The 26,797-nt window shown below is 35.6% G+C and overlaps 2 long non-coding RNA genes across 3 annotated transcripts; one reads left to right on the plus strand and one right to left on the minus strand.

Moving 5' to 3' along the window:
* Window positions 1-457: 457 nt before the first annotated feature.
* Window positions 458-24,300, minus strand: LOC118166844. 2 transcript variants are annotated; one of them, XR_004750753.1, is made up of 3 exons: window positions 24,027-24,300; window positions 1,173-1,281; window positions 458-883 (listed from the first exon to the last, which is right to left on the minus strand). It is a non-coding gene; the product is annotated as an uncharacterized LOC118166844 (long non-coding RNA). The 2 variants fall into 2 exon arrangements; XR_004750752.1 differs by having other exon boundaries at window positions 1,173-1,278; window positions 24,027-24,296.
* LOC118166846 lies at window positions 23,594-26,510 on the plus strand. Its single transcript, XR_004750755.1, has 3 exons — window positions 23,594-23,820; window positions 24,225-24,318; window positions 26,051-26,510. It is a non-coding gene; the product is annotated as an uncharacterized LOC118166846 (long non-coding RNA).
* The last annotated feature ends 287 nt before the right edge of the window (window positions 26,511-26,797 follow it).

The following is a 26,797-nucleotide window of genomic DNA, read 5'->3' on the forward strand; positions in this document are numbered from 1 at the left end:
CTCCACTAGCAAGCCCCTCTGTTCATAACAATACCCACAGCATTTTAATTCAGTACATCTTTACACAGAGACCAATGTTTTGTCACCAGCTGTGGTGGTTTTACCCTACTGGGCAGCTGAGCTCCACCACAACCACTCTCTCACTCCCCCTCCTCAGAGGAAAAGGGGGAGAAAATACGACGGAAAGGACACGGAGATCACTCACCAATGGCCATGGGCAAAACAAACTTAGCACAGGGAGATTAATGTAATTCATTGACTATTACTAACAAGCTAGAGCAGAGACAAACTAAAAACAAACTAAAAACACCTTCCCTCCATTCACCCTCTTCTACCTCCTCCCCCTGAGCAGCGCAGGGGAACGGGGACTGGGGGCTGCGGTCAGTCCCTGACCCTTCATATCCGCCGCTCCCTCACAGTCCCTCTCTGCCCCTGCTCCACGTGGGGTCCCTGGCTCTGATCTGATGTGGGGCAACTGCTGGGCTCTGCTCACAGAGGCCACCCCTGCAGCCCCCCTGCTACCAAAACCTTGCCATGTAAACCAAATACACCAGCATGCATTAGAGAAGTTGAGCTGCAAATTCAGAAACTTACATTTCAGTTATCAGAAAAAAAAAATAAAAGGTGTGTTTTTTACAGTATTTTTATACAGCTTGTCTTTGATGCTTACATGTTCCATACACTTCTATTTCATCTGGCGGAATCTGGTCCCCTTCATGCTGTTTCCTGGGCATCAAAGCATATTTAATTCTCCAAAGAAGCATGCAATCTCTCACGCTCGGGGGAAAGAGGAGACGTTGTAGTGTACTACAAGTATACTCAAGTGCTTTCAGGGTGTTTTTGCTAGAGCATGCCACCTTTGAAATGTCACTAAGCTGTTTACCTTTAAAGAAATAGAGATGTGCTATGACTCACATATTGGGGGTCTCAAAAATACGGATAACTAGTTTATAACATAATTGTGTGCAGCAGAGAAAGGAACAGGATTCTGTGACCTACGAGGGCCTATCCAGTCCTGTATTTCTCATTTCTATTGTTCAAAGAAGTCAATAATGCAGCAAACATTTTATTCCTGATACAACTCTAACCATTTATCGGCAGGAAATGCTCCTTTTGGTGTCGCATCCCTTCGGCATTTATGCATAATGGACCTGAGAAAGATTTCTACTTACCTTCAGTTTACTCTTGCTCTTACTGAAGGTCACAAATGCAGAAAATGTACTTTAATTCACATTTTCAGATCTGCGAATCTGACAGGAGCAGTCTAGATACCTAACCCTGCTTAAATGCAAAACTGTTTTTCACTATATAATGCCTTATATCTCCTTTAAACTAGATGTTGCTTTTTATTGATAGAGCCCATAAGAGAAGATAATCCCCAGCTGATGAGATTATCCAGAAATAGCAAAATGGAAAAATGTTGGGTGGAAAGAACCTTCTGGCTTTCCTAAAGTATGTTTATTTATTAATTTGTTGTGAAAATGGTGTTTTTCCATGTTTTCTTAACCATAAAACTCTGAAGTTCCTAAGCAACAAATATAACCCCTATTATTTGAAATGTAATTTAACCACACATGTAAGTGTTCCATTATACAACATTTAGAGAGAAAAAAATACCAAGACATGCTGCATGCAGAACGCATGCAATTTCAGAACTATTTCATCTGTCATATACACAGACAGAAATACAAATAGAGAACTAGGAAATACACATCTATGGGGACAGCCCCATTTGACCCTAGGAACATGCTCCAAGAAAATTTACACTGCAACACCAACTTCTTTGAATTTGTTCTGAAATATTCCACACAACTGTTAGTTGAAATTATTTCTCAAGTTAAGATGATTCGCTGAAAAAAAAAAAAGTTCAATTCACATTTTTCCATTCTCCATTTCAGAATGCAGATAAACCAAAAACTACTACTGAAGGCTCACTTTGTCATAATCCTAAACAGAATGAGAAAAAATAAATATGCTATAAAATCGCATGAGCCTATGACTAACAACTCCACATCTCAGACACAATTGTTATTTCAACCAGAAAATTCATGCATTTTCCATGCTGAAAACAGTTTCCTAAAACTAGGACCAAGGCAACAGAAGGAATTCCATTATTACAGATGAGATAGTACAAACCATATTCCAACTGCAAGGCTCATTCCCTTGAATTGCCACCACCTATGCATTACAGACCACAGATACATAAATCACCATGTCTGCCAAAGGAAGCCAGCAAATCACAAAGTGCTAACAGCTGGAGTGAAGAAGCCTCTTCACTCTAATTTCCCCTTCCAATAAAGGCAAAAAAGTAACGATAAAAAGCAGTGTCAGATATTACCCCTATTACTGAATGGCTTCTGAAATACACCATTTTGTTAGAGCATATAGAAAGTTACAGAATGCAACAAGGAATGAAATAGGAACGGGAAAAATAAAAACAGAAGATGGATGAATGCTGTCCCTATGATTCCCACGCAGTTTCTAGACCTCAGAGAAACAATTAAAAAACGTCACTGTTTTCACTATTTGCCTTCAAGCCATTTAGGAGTAATATTAATTTAAAAAAAGAAAAAAAAAACAGTCAGAGGCTAAGGCTTTCAATGTAATTAACATTTCATACATAACTGGAGTGCTCTTCATTACCAGTGAGCTTCTCTCGAAGTCAGAGGAATCACACAGCATGTGCTAAATACCCTATCAAATACTTGTATAATTGTGAGCCCAGAATACATTCCTGTAATCTGTGTGCATTTTCTACTGTGTCATACCTGAGTTAGAAAACTTTTGTCAGGGTCCTTTTGTTAGTACTTAACACACAGGCTAAAGTAGCCGAGTCAAAAACCAATGTGAACAAATAATATTAAATTTTCAAATAATTCAGTACATTAAATGTGCAGTTTTGCCATGAAAAAAAATAAAGATCAGAGAGACTCATTTGGGCAAGACTGGTGTAAAACCAAACCACACTGGAGGATGAAAACACTCGACAGAATGAAGTAACTCTTAGACAAAAACTTCTTCATTTCAGTTCAGGTTTGTAAGTGAAAAGTTTTTCTTGAAATGAGTCTATTTTCAAGTAACTGTTAGTTAAACTAACCTTCCATTCTTTGTTAATGTTTATCAATTTCGAAAGTGGAACATCTGAAGGCTTTTCAAGAGATGAAATATTGCCCTTTCTGTTAACAATTTGAGTTCAAATTTATATAGCATGGTGGACATTTTGTGGATTTCACTTTTAAAGTGTAATATAATGAAAATTAAAATAAGTTTGGGACATAACAACTTTGATTTGTTTCTAAAATTAATTATAATCCTCTACCTCAAATAGAAGCTACAACTTCTCAAAAAATTAATTAGACAAAGGTCTCCCCAAAAGATCAATGACAGATGATGGTAGAAAAGGCAAGCAATACAGTTTGCTTCCTGCTTATGCCGTAAGTCCTATTTTATTTCTGTCACTCAAGAAAAACAACCTCACAGCAAGCCTACTTCTAAAATCACCAAACTTCATTTGGACTGGTACACATGGAGAGCTGATTGCTAACCACAGCATGCATTCTCCAAAGCAGGTGGCCAAAGTCATAGTGCCCGCTTTTCTTAACGCTGCCCTTCAGAAAGTTCACAGACTTGTACCTATGACTACTCCATAAATCAATTATTCATCTGTCACTTCTGAGTTCACAATGTACTTCATCCTTAAAACCTCATCATTTTCAAAGACCTCCAAGGGATTAGTAAATTTATAGCGTAATAAAAAAAAGAGTTGGGTTTTTGTTTGGATGTTGTTGTTGTTGCTGTTGTTTGTTTGTTTGTTTTGCATATAAAAACAGAAAGACAGTTTTAAAAGACAGCTTGGCAGTCAGGCACTCACCTCTCTGGAATTAGACAGAAAGATTAATTGGGAGTTTGGGGACAAATTGCCTGTCTCTTGAGCAAGGAGTAACAGAAAATAAATTGAAGTGTATAAATTGTGCAAATATGCAAGACAAACTTTTTCATCTACCTACAACCAGCACTATATACTTGGTATGTGCAAAAACATCACAATGGCTACTTGTTTAAGGAAAAGCTACAATATCATTTAGCTAAGTATATGCTCAAATGTGACTTGTGGGAAACAGTGGCCCAGGAATTGCCTGAAGAACTAGGGCAAGAGATCCAAATAAAACACGTAACAGGGGAAATGAGTAAAAATTACAGCTGAAATGTGAATATATGTAATATATATATAAATATAGAGAGAAATTATATCTTTATAATTATATCTATATACTTACATATGTGTAGTTAATTTCTATGTATAATATATATGTTGATATATAGGAATACAGACAAATGATAAATAGAAACCAAATGTATCTTACAAAGAAACCATACAGAGAAATCATAAAAATGTATGACTGAAATGATGAAATAATGCAGAACTAAAATCTGAGAGAGATATCATGAGATCATGGGGTAGAATAAAAAAATAATTAAAAACAAACAAACACAAAGCACTGCTCAAGTATCTCTGATGAAAGTTAGTTATCTGTAAAGCTGGAGAGGTTTCCAGGAAGGAACATGGTGCCTTTGACTTGGTTTCTTATTTCTATTATTTATCATCAATCCAGTTTTATGATTCTCTTCCTTTCCTTTTTCATTTCTGCTGCAGCAAATAATACCATTTTCTTTCCTTTATTTTTTCATATTTTTTAATATATAATAGACTTTTATACAGTCTTCGCACTTCATTTTTTTTTAAAGCCTTGTACCTAGCCCTTTGGGTAAAAAAAAAAAAAAAAAGGGGGGGGGGTTCATTTTTTTACATTTTGTGAGAAGGCTGAAGCTGAACAGATATAATAGTTTGCTTCTCATTAAGCAGCCAAACATCAGCCTTAACCAATTTAATGTCCCTCAGAGTGCTTCTGGGTCATAAAAAAAACACTATAAGGTTCATTGACAGTTACCTGACCTCTGACTCTCTTTTCTGTTTTGTACAGCATAGCTATTTTTGTAATAAATGTGAATGGTCAAGTTCCTCTTTTCTTGATCTGCATGTTCTTTTTCTTATGTATTCTTCTTTTTCCAGAATCTACAACTTCTCTGTGCAGAAATGAGCTAAAAATTTCTATAGTCTTAATCTCCACAAGCAGTATTTTGTTACTTCTTATCATTATTGCCCTACTTCAGTGGAGTTTGTAGGTATTTGAGTAGCCTGACAGCACTATTCAGTCATATCTCTTTCTTTAAAGAGCATCATACAATATAAGAACATCATATAACTGTTGCTTTTTGCATGATTTTTTTTAATTAAAATACATCATCAAGATGTTCCTGCTTCAAAGAGTTGGTGCCTGAAATACTCCAGTGCTTTGTAATCGTAAGCACCTGGCACCATTTGTGCTTCAGAATCAAAATGTTGAAGCATTTATTCTAAGTAGTTAATAGAGGCTGCTGGTATTTTGTAGATACAACTGTTTTACCCTGACTTTGAACTTTTGTTTTGTTTTGTTTGTTTGTTTGTTTTCTTAAGCTTAGCTGGAAAATCAAGGGAATATAAAGAAAAAAAATTGACTCATTCAAATTTATGGAAATCTGTGCTTTTTCTCAGTATTCTCTTTTTTTCAATAGCTCAGCACTCGTAAGAGTCAGATAAACTCTTTCACTCTTTCCCCAGCCTGTTTTTCCATGATGTCTGCTGCAGAAATGTCATTGGTAACAGACCATAAGCTTCTGAAAAAAAAAGAAGTGAAACTGGGCAGAGAACATTACTCTTGGCAAGGTGGAGGCAGGAGGGCAAAGGGTAACCATTTGAAAGGGAAGAGAATGGGAGAAGGCAGTGGGACTACCGTGCCATGCACAGATATATGCTGTGAGGCTGGAAAATAAGTGAGGTGAAAGCAGGACACTGATATCCTTATTGGTAAGGAGGAAAAAAAGCTTGAAACTACGCTACGAAAAAGAGAAAGAGAAGAAAGGCACATGCGATGGAGTATAACCAACTTATTACCACCACTGATACTGTTTATTCTGAGCAAAGGCACCTGAAAAAAAATCACAGAACAATGAAACTTGACATCACCTGAGTTAAAGATTACTACGGTTCAATTTTTCTCATTTTCCTCACCACGTCAACATTTTCTCCTAGTCACAAAATATACTTAAGGATTTAAAATTGTACAGCATCACACACCTGTGAGCTTAGGGTACTCCAGTGCATTTATAGCACAAACAGGTCCTGTTCAGAACATTCAGGGAAAAACAAAACTAAACAAAAACAAACAACACACACACACAAAATAATAAAATAATAACTTTTTTCACATCAGAATGAAAAAAATATCAGGCTCTAAGACAAACTCTCATTTTTGGTCGGCACTGCTAGCCGCCAGTTTTATACACAGTTGCTGTACTGGCCATCTAGGCAAGACTTAGAGTGCTTGTGAAGCCAGAGCACGGTTATATGGCTTCAATGGGATTGCAGTGGACCTGTATTTAACTCTTATTTAAAGCATAATTAAAGCCTAAGTCTCAGTAATTACTTGCTTAAAGTGGGAAGGCATAGGAAAAAGTATAACTTTTGCTTTCATTTAGGCTGTAAAAATAATGTTTACACTCAGTCCCTCGAGAATTATTCAATCTCTTTAAATGCCAAGAGCATAAAAACTAGATATCTTTCTTCTATGATGGCATAACTTTGAAATTCAGTGTTGTTAGTTGTTGTTTTTAAATGCAGAAATACTACACCCCTGATTGTAGTAAATTTGTCATTGACAGACTGCTCTCAGTCTCATTTAATGGTAGCTATGGAAACAGAGTTCTGCAATTATCGGTTGTGGGTGCACGTTCTGGCTAAATAAATAGAGATACCATCTGAGTTATGTCTTTAATTACATCTGCATAATTAAGAGCTAATCACAACAATTTTAAAAGGAACTCTGCATTATTGAATTTTTAATCTGGTATTGATATTTAGGTATGTGTTTAACTGCAGTCTGAAAATGTGTTGCTAACAGATAATTTTATTGCCTTGGTTTGAGTAGGCATTGTAAAAGCTTCACTGGGAGGAAGATGATCCTCTGACAACAACTTTTGGTTGGGAGTCCACTCAGCTGCACTGCATAAAAGTCACATTGGGGTTAGAGTCCGTTCCTGCTTAAGGGAGGGAAAGATAGCCACTTATTGTGGTGGTAGCACCCTTCTGTATTTATAAGGGTTTGTTTGTTGTTGTTGTTGTTGTTGTTTTTAATAATAAATATAGAAATGAAAGAGTCTTGGGTTGCATTCAGCATGTTTCTGAACAATTTTTAAATGGTAAGTTTCAGCTGGTTCTTTTCAGATAAATTTCAATAAATTTGTTTGGGCATTTTTTTCTCTTTGGCAACATACAGGCCATGTCACCTCAGATATATTCCAACATGTGGACAAAAGAGAGCAGTTATGAATAAGCTTCTTGTTGATATTTTTGCAGAGATTACACTGGTCAGGGAATAATGCACTTAACTAAAGATTATAAATAGCACAAAAGATGTTTAAATTATTATAATATTATTTATCATAACCATCCTGATATACCCAGTTATTGGTGTAAGTCTGTGTATCAAATCCAGGAAAAAAAAATACATGTCACTTTACGATGCAAAATCAAAGACTTATGAAATAACTGTAATAGCTGCAGAATTCAATAATAAGTTATTGTTGATATAACCATGACATTTCCCTCATACAATACTTTACTACACAAGTTATGTTGTTACTAATACCTTAGTAAGGTAGTATTATCAAGTACTGGTGTTGCATGTCATTTTCTATTACCTTTCAAAATACAGCGCCTGTGTCCGAACTCACAAGCCTGTATCTGACATTTTTTTTACAGCTTCTGTTTGTCACTGCATGACCGTGCTCATTTAATGCATGGTAGCCTCCATAGGGTGAAAAATGCAATCTTCTTTTTAGGCTTTCAAAGGTATCTTTCTACATGTGATATGCAGAAGTAAGTTTCTTCAATCTTTATATTTTTTTAATTCATCACTTCTAGCAATCTAATCATTTTTATACCTAGCAGGATAAATGTCAGCAGTGAAAAATATTAAAGCCTTGTTCCTGAAGTGGAAAAAACATTACTGCAGATAAACTTTAGATCAGCTCTTAATAGAATTTTCAAAAATATAAAATAGCAAAATATAAAAAATAGTTTATACAATACAGCATTTTATTTAAATATTTTAAATTCTTCATTATATCCTGCCTAGAGAAAAAAAAAAATGAAACTTTCTATGTAGTCTCCCTTTCTCTCTGATAATTACTATGCTATACACTGAAAATGGCTTAACGAAACTCAAAGTTAACATCTGTGCTATGTTTCAAAGATGCAATTACAGGTTGCATACAACCTCAAATCATCCTAGCTTGGATACAAAAAGGATGTGCCACCAAAGAGTTCAAAGCATTCTCCACAAACACATCAGGTAAAGTGCTCAGCATCTGTATTAATCCTGAAATTAAGATATACTTTAAAATCTGATCCTCTTTTAAACCAGAGATTGCTTTTTCAAGTATGCTGCATTCATATCTGCCTGTTGCAACAGAATACTGCATATTGAGAGAGAAAACTACATTAAGGGAGAACGGTGCTATTAAATCATCCTTGAACATTTTAGCTTCAAGTAAAAAACATTGATTTGTTTTCTGGCTGTGTGACACATTGTGAAAGTTGGGATAACACACAGAGGATAAGCACAGTTATTAGCAGTACTTTTTATCTATACATGTTGTTACAGAAATAACAGGGCTTTTGATTGATTTAGATACATTTGGTTGCAGATAAACACGTGGCTTAGTTTGCTGCTAAGAAGCAACGACTGTTCGTGGCGCCACTGGAGAACATGGTTGAGCTGAACACGACTAATACCTAGTGGTTGTTACCACAGCTTTTCCTTTCAGAAAGATGTACAGGTGTTGAGAAAATAGTCTTGTGTTACATGGTAAATTCACTCTGCAATTTTATTGTTGTTATTACTCTTTTCTAGTTGCAATTCAACCTAACAAGTGACGATGAGTGATAGCTAAGGAAACAGTAAGCCTTGTTTTCTGTCAGGTAAGCTTAGTCAAACACAGAAAACATGAAATCTTGACACAAGGATGAAAAGAAATCTTGCCAGAACAAAAATATTAAAATGTCTTCAATAAAATAATGATCCAAAGAAAACCTGTCCAGAGGACCCAACAGCACCTACTACTCCTAAATTCTTTCAATCAGTTTCTAGCTCACGAATACGGCTGATATTAAACGATCATTGTCATATTGAGCATAATTTGCACACACAAATATTGCTCTAAAACTAATTGGTGGCCATAATGTCCTTCACATCTGCAGACTCTTGCTATAGTGCCCCAGTGGTAGTTGAAAACCTTTCTACTAGTTTTGATTACTAGCTTTCTTCTCCATGAATGAAAACATAGAAGCATGTAACAGTTATGATTTTTTCATTATTTTCCACCAATTTCCAGTTCCTTGAAGATCCAGTTGATATCAAAGTTACGTAATCAGCACATCTCAAGTGAACAGAAAGACAAGATAGAAATGTATGAATTTAAGAAATGTTTGGACTGTGCACTAAGTCACATGGTCTAAGCTTTTGGGTACACCTGCGCAGTGCAAGAAGTTGGACTTGATGATCCTTATGGGTCCCTTCCAACTCGGAATCTTCTATGATTCTATGAAAAGAACGAAGAGAAAAAAGAAAAACCAGGATCACCTGGGCTTTTTCTTGCACATGTATTTATTCTTTTTTTTTTTTTTTTTTTTTCTATACCTGGTTTAGAATAAATTTTCATTGACCTACATCTATATCCCAAGCGCATGTGGTTCAGCTTCAGTAAAGTATTGCAGCAAGAAGAGTGATGAAGAGATCCCATGGCCTATCAAGTCTGCTACCCTGACAGACTAAATTAACTTTCCATTTTATACATTTTTACTCGTATTTACTTAAAATATATGAACACTCACAACATTCATGTCTTCTGTGATCAGTGCTGCAGATCCCTGGGAATCCCAAACATGGAACAAGAGTAGAATATGTAATAGAAATCTGCAATGCAGATAAGATGTACGCAGTGCACGTCAGAGAAGTTTGCCTCAGGGAAATAATGGAAGCCAAGTGATAACATCTATATTCATTTCTACTAGCTTCATTATTCATTCTAATAAAAATACTAATTATTTCTTCTGCTAAACTAATGTAATTGTCTTATAGGTAAATCTTTATTTTTTAATATTTTCAAATTAATATATAATTGTATTCTAACTTTATAAATCTGTCTTTTCAGTATTGCATGGAAGTCTCAGAACATCTTTCACTGAAATTAGATTGCCCATTTCTGTGATGTAAATTAACTTATGAAATGGAAAAAAAAATCAATTTAAACATTGTGTTGCACACATAAGCAGGAGGATGGAGGTAGCATCCAGACAGGCAAATTTGAAAGTTATGGAATGAGAACATTGATCCTTACTATGATTTCACTACTTTTAAATTCTACTCCAACAAAGCTTTTATAAGTTGAAATCTGGTATCTCCTTCAGATTTTGTTATTCATTGAAAGTTCATATCATTTGGGGATCAGTCATTCACAATATTATCCTTTTCAGCTACATGGTTCATGATATTAACATCTTTTTCTCTTCTCCCCTCCTGCTCATCACATTGACATATTGAATGTCATCTTAAAAAAGCTCGAATACTGCCATAAATGTTACTAAAACAGACGTTTTATATGTATATTGAAATACTTTTTTTTTTCTGTGCAGATGGGGGTATTAATCCCCCCCCACACACACACAAAAAAAAAAAACAACACTGGATAATCAGAGCCCTTTTAAATAAATAAGACTTAGAGGCAGCATGAACATTTGCACAGTTTGTGTGCTGGACTTGTAACAACTAAAGATATGACACTGCTGAAAAGGAAATGTCAAATACCTTTTAAATCATAATAATACTGCGCAACATTTCTAGTTGAGGCAAATAGAGGAGAACTCTTTCTTGGTGTCACCAATACCTTGTTGAGCTTTATATTTTGAGCCAGAAAATAAGAATCTTATCATAAAAATAAGTATCATCCCTTTACTTCAGATAAAAATTCATTTCCAGTCATTTTATCCAAGAGATATAGCATATCTTACAAAAGGTTTCAGCAATAAGCAATACTGGGAATTAAAAAAGCAGCAGCACAAACAAAATTAGAAAAAAATGGTTAGTATATGAGTCAATAAAAGGGGAAAAATAATAAGATACAAAATTACTGGTATCCACAAGTTGATTCTGACACTTTTTCCCATACTAAAGAATAAGAGGACTTTTAATGAGAACAAATTATTGGACCTTTCCAATGGTTCCTTTCATTTCTTAAATTTTACAGAAAGACTCGTCAACAAGCTCAGTGAAACCATATTAAGCTGCAATGATAAGACAGTTTTTTGGTCCAATTCTAAGATAAACCACAGGTGTATCCTGTGACTCTCAAACATTATTTGCACTGTTCATGTGCGTATTCAGGTAAATGGATTGAACTATGTTTTTTATTATTCATTTGTTTGGGGGGAGGGAATTTCTTGAATTATATCATGTTTATACTAAAATAGTCTTTAGTCATGGAAGATAACCAGGTAAGTCAGAGCATGTCAAAGACAAATTTAAGAAATGCTGCACCATCTGCAAGCTATACTACAAGAACACTCAACATGCTCTTTTGATCTAGCTTCCAAGATCTTCCTTCACAACTTCCCAGACGTCATGATAATTGGTGCACATTTCTGTCAGGTTTTTGGCAAGATAATTTACTGCTAGTGGTGCGCAGGAGGATGAGCACATATACAGCCAATGTGAGGTAGGTCAGACAACAACACCCAAGGGAAGACATCAAAGATCAGTGGTGAGAGCTTGCATAATAGTTCCACAGTGGCTAAATGTCCCATGAAGTTGACCAAAATTTCCAGCTCAAGATTTCCACAGTGGAAAAGGAACTTCCAGAGAATGTCAGAAAAAGCACTTAATTCCCAAGATAAGTCCTCCTCCTCAAGGAAGGCAGCAAGAGCACCATTGCTCGCCTTGTGGTGCTACATGGGTGCCCTTAAATCGTCAACATCTGAAGTTCGCTCCTACTTGAATTTAAGTGGTGGAAGGGAAGCTTGAGAACTGTGTTTCCCTATGCCAGAATGCTGTTAAAAATCCACCCACCCACCTCTTTAAAAAACAAAAACAAACCAACAAACAAACAAACAAAACTTTTTAGTATAGCTCTTGCAAAGCTGCAGGATGAGGCATCCAAGTGGCGGGAGATTTATAGAATTTGTTATCTGTTTATAAGTCGCATATATATGGTGTGTTAACAATAAAAAAGGATAATTGCACCTCTTCCATAATGAAAGAAAATGTTTGCCCAAGTAGTAAAAACCCAATTAGGAGCTCTTTATTTTCCCTCCGACATCACCTGTAGTGGATAAATTCGGAACATTTGGCTGTAGCATTATCTCAGTCCTCTGAGGAAGCATTAATAATTTTCTCCTATTAATTAACCATCATTTAATTAAGCACCAATTAATTAAACAGCATACATTTTCATGGAGAATTTGCATCCTTAGAATTCTCCAAGGGTTGCCTAAACCTTACAAACTTATTGAACCAAACAGCCTGACAAGTGAGGTAAATAAGCTTAGCATTTAAAGTAGACAATTAAGTTTTAAACTCATTTAAATATTAGTCGTTCAGAAAGTTCAAGTTTTCCTGAAAAGTGCTTCTAGGTGAAGAATTAAAGACTATTCTGCATTAATAAAACAAGATAAAACTGAGAAAGTTGTACAGACCTTCTACAGATGGTGGCAAGGACATGCATCCTGAAATATTATCTGACTAAAATACAAAAACAGCATTCATATGACATTTTGTATAATCACACTTTGATATTTCATCAGAGTGAGAATTCAGGTAATTGTCTGCATTTCCACGGATCCACATCTGTGTTTACATTTGCATTAGTAATTTACAAAAGGTACTTCTTCTAAGTAATTTACATAAACACCAAAGTCAAATACAAACTCCTACTGAATACAGACTAAAGGGACCTGCAATAGTAAATAAGTTTTAATAGCAGACAAAAAAAAAAAAAAAAAAATCCTATCACATCCTTAAAACCCCTTTCTTTGAATGTTCAGAATATAATTTTGTCATCTCAGCTGGAAGATAACATTTATTTTTAAATAAATATAACCCAGTCACAGTTTGTAATCTTCCTCTTACCTGGAATGTTTGCAAATAATTCAGAAACTACTTTTAAAAAGAATTGTTCTATGTGCTTCAAAGAAATTGTCTGCCTCAAACTAACAAGTCATTTTCACATTTTTTACACAGAGGTTTCTTATCCTTCCCATAAAATAAATTTACATCTATTAACTACATTAGTAAGTAAATTGGTGACCACTGTGTATTAAATGCCTTGCCAAAGCAAATTTCCCCACAGATCTGTCAGTGGTTATTTTTAAATTCAGGAAATTGTATTCTAATGTTAGGAAATATATGACACCTGCATATGCCAGATATTTTGTAGTCCTGTGGCTCTTCAGGAACCACGTTAGTGAGGTAAATATCACAGTTTTCTCAACAAATTGTTTTCCCATCCAAAGAACACAATCTGTTATCACTTCTTGGAGTGCTACTACATACTTTAGACTTGCGTTCGTCGTGGTACAAACAAGTACCCTTCCTTTGCCTCCCTACCTGGATACGTACAAAGGGATAAATATTTTAAATAGCTGGTTCTTTAGATTAACAAAAGAAATTACTAGAATAAAAATTAACGGGGAAAAAAAAAAAAAAAAAAGTGAGTTACGCAACTTCCTAACAGTACCAAATGTAATTTTCTTGCAGAGGTGATAACACGAAAAATAAAAACAAAAAAACGTGATGCTGGCAAAGAAGACCTGTTGCACTTTCTGTAAGTGAATATACTATACAACACCTTAAATCTCCATCCCTCAACTTACTTTCTTTAGCTTTATTTTATGACATCGTTTTTATGACTGATGCTGCAATTACAACCCAGCCTTCAATGGACTCTCCCATCAGCAGAAATTATTGTATATTAGCTGTGAAACCATTACAGTAGTCTAAATATTAAATCATTAATGTGATTAAATAATACTAAGTGTACTAAAGCTATCTGTTACCAGCAAAAATATTAGAACAGCATGAAAAAATCATTTCAATGAAACATGAAGATATGAGTCACCTTCAATTGTTTCTTAATTTGTAAAAAAAATGTATTACCTTCAGGAAAAAAAAAAAAAAAAAAAGTGGGAATGTACAAGAAGAATACAAAGATCAAACTCCTAAGGCTTTTCTTTCCTGTGATTTTTTTTTTAATTTTTTATTTTTTAAATCTTCTTCAGGGTGAAAATTGTTTTTAACAAGATATACTAACAAATGCTAGAATCCATTTTTGTTGCAATCTGTTTGGTTGTGATGCATGAAGTACGCATTAATGATGATATTCAGAGAACGTTAGTAAAAATAAATATTGGTTTGTTTGGTATCTGAAATTAACTTCTGTATTTGAAGAAATATCAGCTGTTAACTAGGGCTATGTGCAAGAAAGCATTCTTAGAAATTTTAGCCTTGTTCTCTACTCTTGTTTTGCTTCTGTTCATGTCTATGCACCATACCTGCATTACTCTTATTCCAGGATTCAGCTGAATTGCTGTCTGTTGGGTTTCATACAGTGTTGAACAAAATAGTGATGCACTGCTGAGAAGCAGCATGACATGACAGTCCCATATCAGCTCTGACCCATTCTGCAGAAACCTTGGGAAACCCACAGAAGAAAACAAGATGGAGCTGACAGTAAATAAGAGCTGTATAATATCAATTGCTTTTACCCAAAAAATGGTGTTTTCAGTTAAAGATGAATTGATAACATGCACTTCAACTGTATAGTTGTAGAGTCAGATTTTAAAAAGCTTGGTACTGAAAACACATCTTTGTTTCATGATCCTTGCTTGCAAATCAACAGTCTGAAAACTTAACATGCCCATTTCTTTGCATGATATAGCAGTAATTCTGCTTAGCAATTAAAGACCCTGACTAAGAAATCCAGTCAGTGGAACAGAAACAAAAATCTCAAAGATGTAATTAAGTCAGATTACACAGAAAGAAAACATATTTACACAGGCATATTTTTTCCATTAAAAAAGAAACTTCCAAGGAACATCAATATTTCATTCCAAAAACACTTCTCTACTGTTGTTTCAAAATACTCCATGTAATTCGTCCTTGTGGAGTAAGATTTACTCCACAACTCCATATTTATTCTATAAATAATGCACAAAATTCCCCTCTCTCTACTCCTTAAAATTTACAAGCAGTCACAAAGCCATCTCAATGTATCTTCTAGCATTTCCTCTATGAGAAATGCAGGCACGTTAAATGCATTTGCACCACATTTAATGCCTGCAGTATTCAACAGGTAATTTCAAATACCAAGTCCTCATATATATTAGACAGCTTTAGACAATTCAAATGCCCCCTTTTGTGTTATTTTTATTCATTTCATCACTCATTGCAAAGCATTAGGAGAAATAACAGCAGTTTCCAAATGTCAGGGACTGCACCTAGGGGGTTCTGTGTGGGATTGACTTCACTGACATTAGTTTCTCTCAGGCACAGAGAGAATAGACACAGTACAGCAAACTGATTCTTCTCTACAAATTATAACTGCCATAACTGCTTTGATGTGGCAAATAATGTTAAAATAAATGTTGGGTATGGTTTACGTGTTTACTATACCTAAATGCTACAGAGAAACACATTCATAGAATTTAGGGCCAGAAGCTAATAACACAGTTAGGAGTCAAGCCAAGTGAACAAACATATTCTCAGCAGAAGAAACTTCCTGAAGTCTTTCTAAAGATGCACAGGAATAGACAACAAGGCTATGAACTAAGCAAAAAGTTCATTAAATTTCACGCATAAAGAGTTCTGGGTATGAACGGTGATTATGGATGTGAGAGAAAGAGACAGAGGAATTACCAGACTAAAGATGCTGATGAGAATTCAGAAGGTCTCCCTGCACACCTCAATATCTCACAACAGCCAAAATCAGCAAGCATAACGTTTGTGTGACTAATCTCCCCTTTTCTGCTCTTCTACTGGCCATAAAATGGATGGGAAGCTTTTACAAATGCAGAGGAGGCTGGTAGTGAATTTTAGAAAAAATTTTGACATCTTCCAATTGCTATCTTAGGTAATTTAATGTGAGGAGTGACTAAAGATTTCACCTGTTAATGTCATTTATTTTCACAGATGGAAGTTCAGTGGCCCAGTGCTTTCAGTTCCATTCATCCTAAGATTTTTTACATTCTTCTTTCATTCCTAGTTCATTCTGCTATGAAACCTAGTCCAAATACAGTTTACGTTATGCAAATCAAAAAGCCTAAAATACAGAACCCTTTATTTCTCTGTTGAGCTCCAGCAGATTACTTTCAGATGATAATCCAGAGTAAATTTGCCTGATAATTTTGCTCTTTGCTTAGGCAAGGTGCGAATATACAGAAACAGAAAAATGTAGTGGAAATCAAGAAGACTACTGCTCACAATTAGCCAAATGTGCAACACAGACCATCTTGTACTGTTCAAGAGAATAGTAAGGTGGATTAGTGACATTTGTTGCAATTTGTTCATTACGGGTAGTCCATTTAAGTACAAAAAATGTGCTGCTTCTTTCATCTGATAAAATTGTTAAAACTGCCTGTTAAAAGGCAAAGATGAACTTTTCTCTCTGTAAGCCATCTCCTTGTTACAATGAAAAAAAAACACCACTCTATGGCAACTTGAAAGTTGGTTATTACAGATGGCTTTCTGACCTGTTTATTAGAAGCTTTCACTATCCGTGACTATTATTTTTCTGTTCTCTGAGATTCCCAAAAGAATAGAAGTTCAAGACAAAACAGTACGTTAAGTCAGCAGTGAATAGGTTTCAGCATCACTTATTTCCAGAAGATCAAGATGAATTTGATTATTTTTTTATGTAATTGTTTTTTTAATTATAGTTTTTTTGAGAAAATAAATGCCTGCAATTCATTCTCATGTTAAAAATAATAATAATAATAATGAAGTGAGTTGAACACTAAAAGGAAATTCAAGCTTTTATATTTATACACCTGTACCAGCTGCTGTCATCCTCCCATAAAAATATTAAATGTGTGGGAATATTGCTCTGTAGCTGCAAAAACAAGGAGTTAGAGTTTTCTGGATGAAATAAGAAGCTGGGACAAAATTTGTTTACTTATTGTTTATTCAGAAGCATATTAAAGCATAAGAAAATATTAGTCTTCTGGGTCCTAAAGACTGTGTACAATTAAAAGAAAGGTTACCTTCTAAAGAAGGTTCTTGGAAAAAGGAACATAAAAGAAGGTAATTGAATTGAAGATTGTCCATATTCTCTCGGTTATTTTATATTGGTGTCTAACAAAAAATTTTAGTGAAAACTAGATATGTAAAGTTTGTAACACTGTGAAATGGGGCTTAAGTGCCTTTTTTTTAATTGCCTCTTCTTTTAGAAAATTTAATTGACTGGGTTGAGGTTGGGGATACATGTCACTTTTAGGATAAGCTATGAGAGTGCATCAGTAGTCTCCTGCCTTAAGAAGGGGTTGTACTGAACTTTTGTTCCTGGTAACCACTCATTCCACAGAAGATGAAATTTAGTCTTCCTTTTTTTTTTTTTCTTTAACTAACAAGTACTCTTATTATGTGCTTAACCTAATAACTGCATTTTTATACAGGTATTCTCTCCTAATATGCCCTTTCCCCTAGAGCTGTTCACTCCACACTATTCAGATGAATTCTAGTATTACAGGTTACTGAAAAGCCATAATTTTAAGATGCAGTGATTCACCTGTTGTGCCCTTATTATTCCTAGGCCAGTGGATCTGATGTATAGATGTACAGAAAAATCAAATAGTTCATTACTTAAATATTTTGAAAACCTTATTTGAAGTAGCCTATTAAAGGATCTGTAGCTTTCTAAGGAAGCAATGTTTTTTTATGCAAAGCCAACTGTAAAGTTTTTGCTGTAAGTAAAGCCTTGCCTCTCAGAGTCTCGTTGATTTCATGGCTGCTGGCAATTTCACAAGCACTTCACTCATATAGTTATAGAAAATAAGCAAACATGTGCTTGGCTGAATGCATCTATCTGAAGGAAACACACAGGACATCATCAACACAAATACATTACCTGCTTCCTCTAGTAACATGTGTGAAAAAATACAAACAGCAGGAAGACATCTTTTTCTTAGTAAAGAACAGCATGTGCTCCAAACAACCATTGCACACAATCCAATTTAACAATCTTGCAGGAAAAAGAATCAGTGCTGAAGGGAAAATTAAAAACAAAACAAAAAAACCTGACCATTTTTGCTTTCTGACTAGAAGCCAAAGCCCAAACTATCTGAACTCATGTCACAATTCACAGAGCAAAATTACTTAGAAGTCACAGGAATAGGAGTACAGAATTCAGTTTCCTCAGTGCTCTGGCTTCGACAAGCCATATGAGTTAACAGAAGGGCCTGTTGCGATCAACAGAAAAATGGAAGTTTGTCAAATCATAGCTAATTCAAAACATTTGAGCAGCAGGTTCTAGTCAAGGTTAATTTTAAAACTGCCTGTACTGCTCTCAGTGTAGTTTCTTTTTTGTTACATTCAGGATTTGAATCTTGGCTCAGATTCTGCTAGTTCTGGAAGTACGTGGATTTTATAAATAGCTGTTCTTTCTCTGGTAATGAGCTCCCTATGTTTAATCATCTGCACTATATCAGAACTTATGTATGAAAACTGACAAATTACGCCTGGTCAATTTGCTGAGTTCTTCCCTCAGCTGTTGCCATCCTGGTACACAATATTTCTGTAAATACATTGAAATATGATAGATATTGAAACAAAATTACTCAGTGATCATAAAAATAGTTTGTGAAAATGTGGCATTCTAATGATGTACTTATGATACTTCTGTCCATAGGTAATCCTGATACGACAAATATTTTATTGAACCATGGGCAACTGAATTTTTTCTCCAGTTTCAAATTCTTTGGGGCCACATTTTATTTTTATAGCATATTAAACAATAGCAATTTATCATACCTATTTCACAGGTAAGCCCAGACCCAACATGCAGGATGCTTAAATTGTTTACTAGTACCTCAGCCTACAGGATTCAATTCCAGAGAATTTTACAAAATTATAGTAGCTTGTTCATACCAAGACAACCTCAACTAAGGAACAAAGAGACATGCAGTTTTCATATCTTCTCCTAATTATTGACACCTTCTTGCTTTTTGTAGAAGCTGAAACTAATATAATTAAACTTATTTCAATTAATTTTAATTTAAAGTTACTTGATTAATCAAGAACCTCACAGGTGATATCTTATTTCAAATAAGAGATCTAACATCCTTCTAGATGTTCTAGAAGAAGTTTAAGACATTCAAGTACTTCTTGAATTCAAGTACGCATTCTTCTTAGAAATGAAAAGTTCTGGCCCACTGACATTTCTTCTCAGAGCAACAGATTCCTTGCTTCTGTCTTGAGATTGCCACTCACCTAACATGGATTCAGATGCACTACTACCTCTTTGAAGTCCTACAAGTTTGGAGAGAATTGCATGTATCCTACTTTGCCAAGCAGCCATCTCTTGGAAAAAGTGTTAAGGTTTCTGTAATTATTCTTTTCTTTCCAGATTTTCCCTTGAGAAGACAGGTATACTACAACAGTGGCAAATATGGGAAGCTTTTCTTTTGCATCACTTTTCTTTAGACAAAGTCCATTAAATCTTGCTAACAATCCCCAGCAAAATTCCATCAAGAACTCCATTACAGCTTAAGGACAAGCAATCCTTCCTATATGCCTTATTCAGGAACCCAATCCATTATCTCAGCCTCTCTATTACATCATAAACTCAATTCAAGTAATGCAGTGACTCCTTCCAGTAAAGAAAGAGTTGCTCTCAAGGCCACTTGAAAACAGAGATTTTTTTAAAGCTACCTTTCTCTATTTTAAGTCCACTGGGAAAGTTCGGAGCTCTTGCATTACCATGAAATCTCAATCCTGTAAAGAAAAACTTCACTGCTTCTCTATTAATCCCTTTAATTTTTCACATCTGACCAGCTCTAAGCTTGGATTTATAAATAGCACAACAGTCTATGATTCTGTTACATAAAAAATACACCTTTTTCCTTATATGTTGTGAGATGAAATTGTAATCATGGTTTTGCATTTTCTAGGTAATTTTTGTGCGTGTTTATTCCATTTTTTTTACATGTGTCAAACGCCACACTGGCATAATTCAGAAGAATTAGACCAGCAGAAGAAAACATCTGGAACCTCCTCCTTCATTAGCATCATCACTTCACACCGTGTTTTATTTATATACTTGTAAACTACAACATTTGGATCTGTGTGGTCACAGATTTCCACAGTTTGCCCAAGTATTCTCCCATTACTACCCTCTGTAGATCCCTTAAGCACATTATTTTATTTTTTGCTCCCCCCCAAAACCTTTTAAGCTGTGGTTCCTAACTATTTATAGTAACTGGCTGCAGCTACCAGCCTGCCCACAAAGGAGCAGGAATCTGTTCTGGGATGTGCTGGAGTAAGCAAGGACTAAATTGAGACAGGTTTGAGAGCACACCCTCTGGATTTTTCAAGGGAATCCTGTACTACATGAGCTGGGGAAGGTTAAAAATATCTTAGAACAGTGGTCTTGGAAAGACTATTCTGTTATATTAAATACTTTTCTTCACCTCTTGAGATAGAAGTGAGACCTTGATGTGAAATTGCATGAACTTATATACCTACTTACATTCAAGCCTTCCTTTAAATAATTGCTCTTTTCAGCAGTACAATTCTGCTTCCATCACTTAACTTACCAAGAAAGATCTCATCAAAACCAATGCTAAACTTCTTTATCAAAATTGCAATGAAGAAGTTCATCTTGTTCCAGGGACACACTTTGCACTACCATTTATCCTCATTCACTCTCTGCTTCTGCTATTGGTGAAAGAACAGGGTCAAAATTTATGATCCTGAATACAGACCAGCAATGAAAGTATCCCGCTAAGGAAAATGGATGGCTGGTGGTTATCCCTGAAAAGAAACAAAATGTAATAAAATCTGCATTTCAACTAGTATAGATAGATTAAATGCTACAACTACATAAAGGGCTATTTCAAATGAAGGTAGGACACCTGGCACAGCCTTAACTCATAGCTCTCTTTCAGAAAATTTAATTGACTTGGCTGAGATTGTGGATACATGTCACTTTTAGGATAAGCTATGGTACACACCATGAGAGAGCATCAGTAGTCTCCACGGCCTTAAGAAGGGGGTTGTACAGATCTGCCTCTTGTAGGCAGGCTATTGGCCTGCCCACGTGGGAGTAGGAGCCAACTCCAGGATGTGCTGGAATGGACAAGGACAATCCTTTCTTTGCAGTTTGAAAGAGTTTGAAGAAAAACCTGCAAAATTATCTAGAATTCTCCACGTCTTTCCCATCCTTCTCATCCCTCCGCTTTAATAAATATAGTCAATCAGCCCTGTGGTGTAATTTGGATGTTCTAAAACATACGACATCAGGCTTTCCTTCTCTTTCTTTAAAATCAGGTTCTGTAATGTTTTCCTCAGTATTACTGACAAAACTATGACTACAGAGTTCAAAAAGAGACATTAAGAAACTCAAGCAAATAAACGGATACATCATCCCTGAAATGCATAGTTCATGCAGTACTTTTGACTGTGACCTCTTTTTCAGTTTCACAGACTTTGATTATGCTTACAGTCACCATCACTAAAATAAGAAACTACAAGATTACTGCTGCTAAAACTGAGCTATATAAACATTCCAACTGGAAAATATTCTGTAGGAAGGCAAGATAAAAAAAGATTCTGTACATACCAGTATCAGATAAACTGAATTGAACAGAGATCTATTAAGCTAAGTCTTGCAAGTTTTCCACAAGATTTCTGAACACAAGATTTTCTGAAGGCCATTTCACTTATTCTACAAGCACACTGCTTACTTTATGATTTGTTTTATGAAAATGTTTCTCCAAAAAGCAAAGTTCATATTTTGCTGCTACCACCCCATCTTCCTCACCCTCGCCCCGGCGGGGGGGCGGGGCCCCCCAAAAAAAAAAGGCAATCTATACCATTGCTATTCATTTAAAGCCTTAAGGTTTGAACAGTCTAACCAAGAGGGTTGTCTTACCATGGGAAGAAAACATTGTCATGTTGTTTTGTTGTGTTGCAGGACAAAAAAAATCTTGTGTGCCTCTAACTTGTCTATATGTTTATCTCACTACTGTATGCAGTATAGTATAAAACATTTAGTATGGATGATAAACTTCAGATATCCTTATGCCACTACACTCACTACAATATCCAATTCCTTCTCCAAACTCTTGGAAAATACATCATCTGCCCAATAAAACAAGGATTTGAAGGAATATTTGAAGGATTAACATGCAACCCCATGCCAGTCACTCGTAAAAAGAGCTCTGGACATTAATACTTGCCTCCTGTTCCAGTAGCTAAAACATATCCATGAAAACTGGAAGTGCAGTGTGAGAACATTGCTGAATAAAATCCTGCAATTTCCTTCATCTATTTGTGGTAAAGTTTAAAATAATAATAATAATAAATTCATTGAAAGAAGCCAAGTGTTGTTTTAAGCTGCAATTAATAAACTATATAAAATATTATATAGATGCATATTCACAGTTAACTGCAATAAAGAAATACATTTTCTGTTTTTTTATCCAAGACTTCAATAAACAGGCATTTTTGGTAGTGAAAATGTACATTTTACTTTACACACAGTCTTCCAAGACTATCTAAGTTCTACAATGAAAATTCTGACAAAATAGGTCATGGTGCATTATAAAAGTACAATCATAAAGGCTTTAGCAGACTGTAATTATCAGAGCTATCAGGTGCTGCCATTCTACAATATTTCAATTTTCCCAGACTGATATTTTAACAGTAGCTTGAAAGATGAAAAAAAGAAATTACTAAGATGACAGCTCAATTGTGCAGCAAAACTAAGTCATATGAAATAAAGACATCGAATGAAGAATCTCTTCTTATCGCTGAGTTTTTGCCTTTGTAATCTTAACATATGGTTTTCCCTGCTGCCAAGAAATTGTCAATAAAAAGCTTTTGTTCTTGAAAAACACCTTTGTTCTTCCCAAATCTTAGCAACTGTCCATCAGTTCACGGAAAAGTGAAGATGAGGAAAGACTGAGTATGGAAGAACTCATTATTGCCTGAGTCCAGTCTCCTATCTGACACTAACGTGTAACATGTAGATAGGGGAATACATTGGAAGTAATTTTGCATTATCAACCCGTGGTTAAAAATAACTGCAGTTTCAGAAAACTCTGTTAAAATTAGTTCAAAACTGCTAAACTCTATCCTTAATGACAAAACCACCAGAAATGGTAAAAAATATCTCCCCTTTTCTAATGTTTATTTCAGATCACATCCCTTGAGTTAAGTACCACCTGACGCAACAGTTTTCTGCAATAATAAAAGACAGATATTTTTTTTAATTGGATTTATTGGGATGAGCGAGCTCTATTAAGTAGATAGATTTAATACAGAATATGAAATTTCTTTTCCAGATTTTGCTGAGAAATTCAGAATCAGACCAGAGAGCTGTGCTATTACTGCCACATGCAAAGCTGAAGAAGAACCAAACATTCTCAGTTCTCTGTCCATAATTAAATTAAAGAAGGTAAGCCATATATTTGATTAAAAGAAAGACCCATAACAATCTTTCATCACCTGCATGGGAAGAGAATAGTGAGAATACTCTAAGCAGAAAATCCATGATAATATCACAATTGTAACTTTCCTTTTCTCAGATAAAAACACAACTTGAGAAGACCCAGATCACAACCAACATATAAAATACCTTTTAAGCAAGCTTTTATTACTTACATAAACAGTAGCCTTGCCTGGATTCAGCTGATACATGGAGTTCTGAGTTTAGCCATTCTTCTGGTTTCAACAGGGTCACCAGTCTGTGGAGCTTACTAGATCTCTGAGGAGACTTTTAGTGCTTTTTTTCTGCACACACATTTTTGTCTCTTCAGCTTTCTGCTTTGTGGTAACTAATTTCTTCCATCACACGTATAGATAATTGTGATAGCACACCTGTTTATGTGGAGATGGTAATCTGCAGGCCAAAAAAAAAAAAAATTGGACTACTAAGAGGAAATACAAGTTCAAAGTAATTTGACAGAGAAGTGTTGATAGTACTGAATTCTTTATTACTTGACATTTTTGTAACAAAATCAGATATTTTAATAGCTGTATCATAGCTCAGTCATTATAAGTGTAAGTGAAAATTCTTTGAAAATTGTTTTTTTTTTTGTGATAGCATAAATCAAAGCAGAAGATAAGAATAAGTATTCTAAGTTTTAAAGCACCTTAATTTTATCATGCAACCTGCAACCTTAATTCTCTCTTCAAAAGATGGATGATTTACACTATTCTAAAAACAAAACAAAAAAACTCCATAAACTTTATAGCTACAGATGCATATTTATATTATTTTAAAATATAACTGACAGGATTCCAATGGAGTGGTCTCAAGAAACTGCTCTGTTTGCTTCCCACAGACTAATTATTTCTGCATCCCTTTCTTACTGGTGAGGTTATATATAGTGATTTTCTTCTGTGGGTACAAGGTAAACACCCCCAGTAATGGACATGTTTTAAGTATGACTAGGAACATTAAGTTCAAATTTAAGACAATCCACTCAGCTTGCTATAATAAATTCCTTGATTACTACAAATACTGAGGGCACCTGATATCTTTTTTAATTATTATTTAAATAGCTAGATAACACTAAAATAAATACTGTTTTGTTACCTAAAGTCTCAGGTGACATGGCTATAGCCATCCTAATGCTTTTCTGCACATAATAAAAGTTAGTATTTAAATCAATCTGTTTCTTCAGTTTGGGAATTCCCATATGATGATAGCCCAGCTGTGAGATAGTCAATGCCTGAAAGCTTCAGACTCAGTTTTGACGTTTCCAATAAAGTTATTTCAATTTACACCAAAGAAATTAAGAAGCCAATTGAAAATCTTCAAAGAGAAAAAAATACTTATATTGATCTTTAATAGCTTTATCCTGGGCCTGTAATTTAGCTGTGTGCTGAGGCTCTCAGGAGTGTGTCCTTTTAAAGAAGCTCCTCGTTTTAGTTTCATGCGGACCAGAGTCCTCACAAACACATGACATTGTGAATCACGTCAGCTTTGGTTAACCTTTTTAAATAACTACATTTTTTTTCATGAGAATACAGGCTGAAGATATGGTCATCTCTATTGCTGATCCTAACTGCAAGTTCTTAAAAGACAAAATCTCTCTGAAATTTCACTATGAATTTAGCTTTAGCTATTTTTTGTGTGTATGAAGTTAAGATTCTTCCTGAAAGCACTTTGTATTTGTAAGCAACTAATTTATGTTCAGACTACAGCTCAGAAAAGGCTTATAAAGAACAAGGCATTCTCAGATGAACACCATGTAGAATCTTCAAGGGAACAGCAGGAAGATACCTCTGGGGATGGACCCACTCTCTCACAAACCTTTATTTTAGTACCAAAATATCTTTCAAGAGCACATGATAATCCTGCACCATTCCTGGTCACACTGCCAATGTAGTGGAGAGGATGCCCTTCCATGGAAAACAACCAGCTCGTGTGCAATCATCCTGCAAAGAGGATCATTTCTATTCTGCTTCAAGGTTCTGGACAACTAAAAAAGAAATTGCTGGGGTTGTAATCTATAACAAATTCAGTATGCATACAAACAAGGTTTTACGTTGGATGCACTAGCCAGAGTAATATAAATATATAAATATATATATAAATATAATACAGCCTGTCAGGGATGACAGAGACAGGTCATTGTAACTAGATTCCAACACCTCATATGCTATGACTTTCCTGACAGCCTTGAAGAAGGGTGTTGACAACTACTGAGGCTTTAGGTTGCGTATTATCAGAAGAGGAAAGCCTGAAACCAGAGAAATCACACTCAATGCAAATCCAACACATGCCTACATCTGCCCCTTGTACCCATACTACAGAATACCCTTTTTTGCTCTAGCAGCCAACTTAGCAAGGTTCATAGCAAGGTACCATCACTGTGTTCTCCATCACAACTAAGCCAACAAAAAAGAAACGCGATGCAGACCTGCTTTGCTGAGGAGTCAGGGGCTGGGTGCTTCTTCTTCATCCTTGCCTTTTCCCAACTAAGCCAATCTCCCAGTCTCTCAAGTCTGGGGAGAGCTAGCTTAGGAAGAAGGGCTGCAGTAATTGTCTGTGAGCCCTTGTAGCAATTTTAGGTAGATCACACATGTAGCTTATATGATGTTGTGGTGGTTTTACCCAGCTGAGCAGCTGAACTTCACCACAAAACAGACTTGCAGCTCCAGTCCGGGGCCTGCTCCACTGGGGGCTCCTCCACGGGCTGCAGCATGGAGATCTGCTCCGTGTGGGACCCATGGGCTGCAGGGGGACAGCCTGCTCCACCAGGGGCCTCTCCACAGCCCGCAGGGGAACTGCTGCTGCCTGCCTGGAGCACCTCCTGCCTTCCTTCTACACTGCCCTTGGGGAATGCAGGGCTGCTTCTCATTCCTCTCTCTCAGCTGCTGTGGCACAGCAGTTTTTGTTGTTGTTGTTCTTTTGTTTTGTTTGT

Source organism: Oxyura jamaicensis, chromosome 4 (genome assembly GCF_011077185.1).
Source record: "Oxyura jamaicensis isolate SHBP4307 breed ruddy duck chromosome 4, BPBGC_Ojam_1.0, whole genome shotgun sequence".
NCBI classification, from domain to species: domain Eukaryota; kingdom Metazoa; phylum Chordata; class Aves; order Anseriformes; family Anatidae; genus Oxyura; species Oxyura jamaicensis.